Source organism: Mustela nivalis (genome assembly GCF_964662115.1).
Source record: "Mustela nivalis genome assembly, contig: HAP1_SCAFFOLD_695, whole genome shotgun sequence".
NCBI lineage: Eukaryota > Metazoa > Chordata > Mammalia > Carnivora > Mustelidae > Mustela > Mustela nivalis.
In genome coordinates this window covers 32,429-40,535 of record NW_028135968.1, presented here as the reverse complement: position 1 = coordinate 40,535, position 8,107 = coordinate 32,429, and positions in this window count along the sequence as shown.

The window sequence follows — 8,107 nt, the reverse complement described above, 5'->3', positions numbered from 1 at the left end:
GCTATTCAGAAACTTAACATCTCTCAATACTGTGGTGTGATCTCTAAAATCTTGGCTCAGCTTTTCTCCACCAGGGTTCAAGAAATAGCATGTGCAGCTCAGTATTTGGACAAAACTCGAAGGAGTCCTCATGAAGATTTATGAAATCCCTTCTCTGAGAATATCTCTTTTCTGGTACCACACTCTTTACATTCCAGCCTCGTAGCAGCCCTCAACTCTGATCTTGGTTAATTCTACCCAGAAAAAAACCTCTAACTCTGTGTCAGTTCCAATTCCCTGTGTGGTAGTTTGGAATGTGCCCCAGGCAGAAATCCAGAGTCAATGTGGTGTTTCCTTGAGTGATTTCATTCTTTCAAGGAGTCAAGTCCTGCATTGCTGCTTGTTCAGTATCTGAACCATTTGCTTTATATATTTCATCTAGTTCTATAATGGTTTATGGTGGAAGCATAAGTCTTTTAACTGTCCCTCCATCAAAGCCAGAATAAGAAGTTTCTCTAATGTTTTTGCCTTTTCTATATTTACAGTTTATATTCATCTCTCACTGTTGTTCTTCCCATTATATCTGCTTTTCCTTGAACACCTTTTAATTTACTCTTTAAATCTGAGATGGATGTTATATTTTTCTTTTGTTTCTTTTCTGAGTTCTATCAACTCCTATTTCATAGCTTCCCGTTTTTCATCTTTTCTATTCTGTGCCTCTTACTCCTTCATATGTGCAGTGGCTCTTTTAATGATATTTAACTCACAATAGAGTGTTTTGTTGCAAAGTTCCTCATTTCATGACTTTTTTTCAGTATCTTCATCTGTCAAAGGTTTTGATATTAATTTATGTTTTCTTCTTATAACAATATTGCACAGGTATTGACTTCTTATTTGTTATTGTAATTAATAATATTGAATTTCCCCCCGATTCACAATAGCAAGAAATTCCATGTGGAGAGACACTTTTCTCTCTTCCAGGGAAAGGAAGCATAAATATTGTCATTATTTAGAAGTCAAAATTTCCATATTCTGTTGCTATAGTAAATAACAGGGCTTTCCCCCCCTCTTTTGTTTTTCTTATTCTGTTTTTTAAAGATTTTACTTATTTATTTGAGAGAGTATGCGAGAGCATGGTCTAGGTGACAGGCAGAGGGAGAAGCAGACTCTCCATTGAGCAGGGACCCCAACATAGGGCTTGATCCCAGGACTCCAGGATCATGACCTGAGCCAAAGGCAGTTGCCCAACCAACTCAGCCACCCAGAGGCCCCTGTTTTTCTTATTGTTAAAGGCTATTTTGTTTCAGTAAGTTCTTTATTTTGGACTAGTACCTTCATTATCCAATAAAGGTAGAACCCTAAAGAGACACCACTTATACACTATTTCTCCTTTTCCTCGGAAAGGGACCTTACCAGAACCTCCTTTTCCCTTTGACTTTCCATGGCTCTGATTCACTTGATCTAAAACCTTTTCACAACATTTGCCCAATAATGATGGGACCATCCAAAAGAAAATTTTTAATTTTTGTAGTGAAATACTCACATCAAAGATCTTTAAATATTGGCAATTTTTATATGACATTCCCAACCAAATCCATTAGCTTAGTGTTAGTAAAGTTTTGATTGTTTGAAGTAGTATCAAATCTTTGACATTTTTTTCTGTAGAAGAATATGAGCACATTGCACTAAACAGTATTAAGAGACTTCCAGACTTCCTTCAAGTGAAAAACAGTGAGTAGAAATAAGAAAATGACATGGAGTGTTATATAGCACAAGTACATGGAGAGATTTTTCTAACAATGTGTTCTTGATCCCTATCTCCACTACCATGAAGGAAATATAATTTGAGGTGGTTGGAGAAGTTGACATGTATGTTTTGAGATAAATAAAGCAGGGGTGGGGTAGCAAGGAAGGAATGAAGGAAGAATAAGAGGGAAGAAGGGAGGAAGGAAGTAAAGGGAGGAGAGAGGTGGAAGGAAAGGAGAGGGGAGGGAACAGAAAAAGGAGGAAGGAAGGAAAATACTCCCTGGATATTTCTGGAAAATTCTCAACCACTGGCATTATCATGAAAACAAACACCAAAATGGAAAGAATGTCAATTAAAAAAAATTTTTTTTTTTAATTCAACTTAACATATAGTGTATTACTAGTTTCAGGGGTAGAATTTGGTGACTCATCAGTTGTATAAACATCCAGTGCTCATTACATCAAGTTCCCTCCTTAATGTCCATCACCCAGTTACTCCATCCTCCTACTCACCTCCCTTCCAGGAACCCTCAGTTTGTTTCCTAGAGTTAAGAGTTTCTTATGGTTTGCCTCTGTTTAAGTAACCCCAGAAACACACGGGGGGAGTTGGACATACATCAGTAGTTAGGGACCAGTCAGAGTCAGAGGAGAAACTGGATGATACTAGAGAGCAGGAGAGGTCTTGTGGGGCAGGGCAGTGGGTGGGGCAGCTGATACACCAGAGGAGACAGAAAGGGAACCTGGAAATGCAGACAACACTCACCTGACAAGAAACTACATGTTCTTCTCCTTTTCCAGAAAACCAATGCCTGACCTCCCTTAGCTCAACTTGTCTTTGAACTAAAGGGAGTTACGTGCTCTAATGAGGGAGGCATGCTTAGCTTTTGGAAGAGTTCACAACCAACTGCTAGGGAAGTGGTGTTAATGCTTGATTATGAGGTACACAAGCAAACTGAGGGGGTCCAATGCAGAAGTGCAGCTTTGTAAAGGCCTTTGACATTCAGATATACACAGACTAGATGCACTAACTGGAGATCAATTAGGGTTAAAAAAAAAAAAAAGTCTCAGAGGTTTTGAAGTCCATGCCCAGGAAGAAAAGTTAGATGATCCTCCATGATCCACGAGGGCAGAACTAGCATTTCCAAAGGCGGCAGGCTTGGCTTTGACATAAGGATGGCCCTTCCAACAGGTGAAGGTGAACCAGCATAAATAAAACAGATATTCACAGGTAAAATGGCCACCTGGTGGGAATGTTGGAGAAGAAATTGAAACATGGAAGAAAAGTTAGATTCCAAGGCATCTCTCACTCCTCCTGGGATCCCACGACTTCATGTCGGAGGCAAAAATACCACGGTGAGTGAAACGGGCTTGTTCCAGCTTCTCCCACTTAACCTGGGACCTGGAGAAATGTCCTTAAGTACTTTCAGCCTAGCTTCCTCCACTGTGGATGGAACAATGATAGCCCTATCTCATAGGTTGTGAGCTTCTTTAACGAGATGATAAATGTCCCATATTTACCCGGAGCACAGTCAGACCCTAATGACATTTGCTGCTGCTATTATTGAGAATGAATGTGACACTGGGACACAGCACAGTTCATCTACTTTGCAGATTCAGACAAAGGAAGATTCAGCAGATATTCCAACAGGCTCTTGTGTGTGTGGACACAGCAAGGTCAAGGACAGAGAACAGAAAATTGTCAACAATGATACCACATGGCATGTGGTCTAGAAGAGGGGAAAATGTGTCGGTCAATGATCAACTTAAGGAACAAATGCCAAGCCTGCCCCCCTAAGAGGTAACTATTTGCAAGAGGAATCAAATAGAAAAAGTGCCATCTTAAAAATAAGTATACAAAATATGATCCGGGAAGAAAACTTTCCTCATTGGCAGTCTTATGAAGAGAAGTCATGTGTTGGAATTCATGGAGAAGGAAATAAGCAGAATGATGAACTTTTCCCTGGTATCATGACATGTCAGAAATGCATAATAAACTGAAACTTGGAACTGGAGGCAGTGAGGACGTGATTTGGACCAGCACAAATGTATTTTAGACTTCGCTCTGCCACTGGGTATCATTATTTCTCAAGGAAATTGCCAGGAAGACACAGACTGTCTTAGATAACCCCTTGGAGTGTGCATTCATCCACTACAATGTAAAACGATGCAACTGGATGGCCTCCTTGATCACTTAAACCTATAAACCACAGCCTATCACCCTTAAGTTTCCGATTCTGCAAGAATCTCATTTTGCATGGAATAGCTTCTAAAATTCCAGCAAAGGAAGTGTGTTTCTTTCTGTCTCTGACTTAAGCGGTTGACACTATCCTGGATACAGCAGGGGCAAAATATGTGTGAAATTGAATCATTCCAGTATGGGGAGTTAGATTATAGGAATATACCAAGAGGATTAAAAAGGAGTTGGATGCTGAGTAAAGAGCCTTCAATACTTCCCTCGAAATCTTGTCAATTGCCTGTAAGTAAACATAAAATAATTTTTGTTTCATTTACATTTTCTCTTTTCAAATGCATAATAGATTCTATAACTTTGGCTGAACTGTCAAACCTGCTTCAAATTTAATTATACTATAAATAAAAATGCCAGAAAGAGGAGCTTTTACTTAAAAAAAAAAAAAATCTAGTATGACTTCATTCCTGGCTTCTGTTGTCATTTGTGACGTTCAAAGCTGTGACTGTTGAAGGAAACGTGCTGTGTCATGATCCTCTCTGGCCTCTTTAATTACTGGGATCACACCAATAATGAGGGCTGGTGGACCCCGAAATGAGACTCACCAGAGAGGGAAAGGAAATTATTGATTTAATTCTGCTGGAAGCATTAGGTGAGGCATTTTTGGTATTAGAAGTGTCTTTACCGCTTGGGCTGTGGTGGGTGCTATCCTGGGAGTGACAGGATTCGTATGTGAATGCCTGTTCCACCCTTTAGCAGCTCTGTGTTAATGTGAAAGCCAGTTAACCTCAGTGAACCTATAATAATTAAACTGCAAAATCAGAATAATAATTCAGACTTCACAAAGTTGTTATGAATATTAAATGGGGATTTATACCAAAATGCTTGAATAATTATAAATCAGCTTATAAAATTAAAGTAACAGTATTATTTTGCATAAATTAATTTTGTTACTTTGCATAATAAACAACGCAAAGAAGCACAACGCCCTGCCTTCATTTCAAACTTCAGTTAAGTTTATTTTATTCTTGATTCCAGAGATGCCACATACACCTCATTTGAACATTCTGGAAGGGACTTCTGTTGATTTCCCTTGAGTCTCAACTTTAGGGATATGCTATTGAGAGGGTCACTTGTGGGGGTGGGACCAGGTAATGCATAAGGCCCTTTCCAGCACTGATTCCTGTGATCCAAAACCCAAAAACGACCTTAACTATAAAATGTAATTTCTCCCTTTGTTTTTTTTCAGTCCTGCCTTTAGATCTTTCTAAGATTTTCCTGTAAGCCCGAAGGAAGGGAAGGTCATGGAAGAGAAATAAGCCTGGCAGAAGCAGGACACCAACTGGTTCCAAGAACCTTGCTCCTTGTTGCTACCCTCAATCCATGCCCTGGGTCTCTCCATGTGTTCTGCATGTAAGAGCGCCAAAAACTTTAGTCGATGCAAATATACAGTATTGAGCTAGCAGGACTGTTCAGAAGGGGGGGCATCTGTGGAAAAGGAGGGGGCAGTATGCGTCAAGGTACATTCATAGAAATAAAATGTAGACAAAGGTACCTGCTAAAAGAAACACACAACGCTGCAGAATTATGATATGCTTCATTTCAAGTGCAGGAGAGGAGAGTGCTGAGAACCCAGTGGGATCGTGATCAGGTAGCCTTAAGTTTGCTCTGTGGTCAGATGCTATTAGCCTCGCCATCTCACAATGGAAAAGGGGGGAACTATGGGGTAGCTGGGTGGCTCAGTCAGTGAAGCATCTGCCTTCAGCTCAAGTCATGATCCCAGGGTCCTGGGATCAAGCCCTGCAAAGGGCTCCCTGCTCCGTGGGGAGCCCGCTTCTCTGGCTCCCTCTGCTGCTCCTCTGCCCCACCCAACCCCAGCTTGTGCTCTCTGGCTCTCTCTGTCAAATAAATAAATAAAATAATTTTTTTTAAAAAGAGGGGAAAACCTACATGAAATTAAAGCAGCAGCACAGAACAGCATAAAGCTGGTCTTTCCTGGTACATAGAGATTTTCCTGGTTTGAAAATTTCACATCAATAAAGAACAGATACTTGTATCTATTCCTACATGGGCAGGTATTCCTATAGGATTAATTATTAGAAGCAAATTGCCAGATCCAAGGTCAAGTACATTTAGAATCTGAATAGAGTGTTTTTCTGTCCCAGTCAATGGGCCAAAACAGATTTCCATAGGCCACAGGAGACTGCCCATTCTCCACATCCTCACCAGCCCTGTACCTTGTTTTAAAATATTTTGCTGGTATAGCAAGCAGTATCACTTAAGTTGCATTTGTGCGATTGATAGCAGAGGTGAATATATATATATTTTTTGCACGTTTCTTGGCCATTCTTATTTTCTCAGCTTGCCCATGGTATTTGCTCCTTTTCTCATTCAGCTGTTTGTCTTTTTCTCGTTAATCTATAGGAATTCTTTACTCCGAATGTGAATCTTTGTTTGTCATTTTTGGTGCTGATAAAAATATCTCAGCCATCAGTTTATCTCTCATCAATGAGGTTTTTTTCATCATATAAATGTTTTTGAGTTTTCTTGGTGGTAAAATCTTTTTATCTTTTTCTCTATACAATTTCATTTTTATTTTTTTCTTAGGAAAGCTTTTCCTACTCGAAACCGTTTCAAGAAAAATCTTTTTTTTTTTTCTCCTTCTAGGATTGCTACTGCTGTTTGCTTGTTTATTTTTTTTTTTTTAAAGATTGTATTGAAAATGAGCTAGATTATGTTTTCATATGGCGTGGAGTATTTTTTGTCAGATGGATAATGAATTGTCCCCAAAATATTTATATCAATTCAGGATTTTTCCTCCTAAGGCACAAATGCACAAATTCTTCTTGTATATCGAATTTCCATAGACATATGGGTTTATCAGCCCTCTTACAAGCCCTGGAGAAATTTGAAAGGGCATAGAAATTCGGTGGAATAAAAACGGCATGCAGCAATTACTTTATTCTACCATATTATTAAAACAACAATAATATATACTTCATTTCCTGGAATTTTCTGTTTCCTCTAAGTCAATGAAATGTCCTTTAAATAACTTCAACCAGCCATAGAGAAGGCAGATTTCCTGAAGACAATTCAGCTGTGGCATCCCAACCACCTAAGCCCCCCTGATGGAGTCAGCAGAAGAGAAACAGGTTCACAGGTAACAGAAAGGCTGTTGAGATATTTGTGTGGGGTTCAGTAAGGTCAGAAAGCTGCTTCTCACTCAAGCAGCCCGGAGCCAGGCAACTCATCTGAAGGTGCACGCCCCCCTTTTCCTTCTGGGTCGGCAGGTGCCGGCTGAAACGGGCTCTTACAAGAGTGTGCTGAGGCTCTCCTGATAATACAGTTTTTCCAAGTGGAACATTCCCAGCCAATACTTTCAGATTCAGCTCTTCTAAACAGAGAACTGAACCAACTGGGTTGCAGCCTCCTATATGATCCGAGGTACCTGGGCTCTTTGACAGACGCAGAACAAAGTGCTCTGGAAAAAAGACCCCTCAGGAAAGCAAAGCCCAGCCTCCAGCCTGGGCTTGCGCAGCCAAGCAGTTGCGGGAAAGGAGAGGGTGAATATTCTTCTTGACTTCCCACCTACTGAGTTAGGCTCAGAGAGGGGCCAGGATTAGCAAGTACTGTATGGCCGACACAGGTCTTTTTATGCTGCAAGATAAACACACGCTCTTTCAGGTTATAGCACGTTAGGATCTCCTCCCTGTGTAGGGAACTCATCCGGTGAGGATCTGCCACTTCTTGGTGACTCAGGGGACCACAACAACATACTTGAACTGAGGACAGTCTCCTTGAGCCAGAGGTGAGCGGGACCCTTTGCAGGGGGGAAACGGAGCTGAGGCTGAGCTTTCCCTGTTCAGCTGCAATAGGCATCACCTTGTGTCAGAGAAGACAGCAGAGCCCATTTGACAGGCGACAACCATCCTCCTCCTGCATTCAGATTAGTTCGGCTGGAAGACACCAACGTCGTGTGGATGCGTGTCGATCAGTGTATATATCTTGAGTATGAAAAATGCAAAAATATCCCCTTTGATGGCTTTGACTTTCCTTTGCTTCCACACCCAAGCACTCACCTCCCCACCTCCACTCCATGACGGTGGTGTTCCATCCATACCCCTCTAACTGAGTTCCCAGGCCGCACTGTCCAGCACAAAAGCCACATGAGGCTATTGGAACTTACATTCAAAA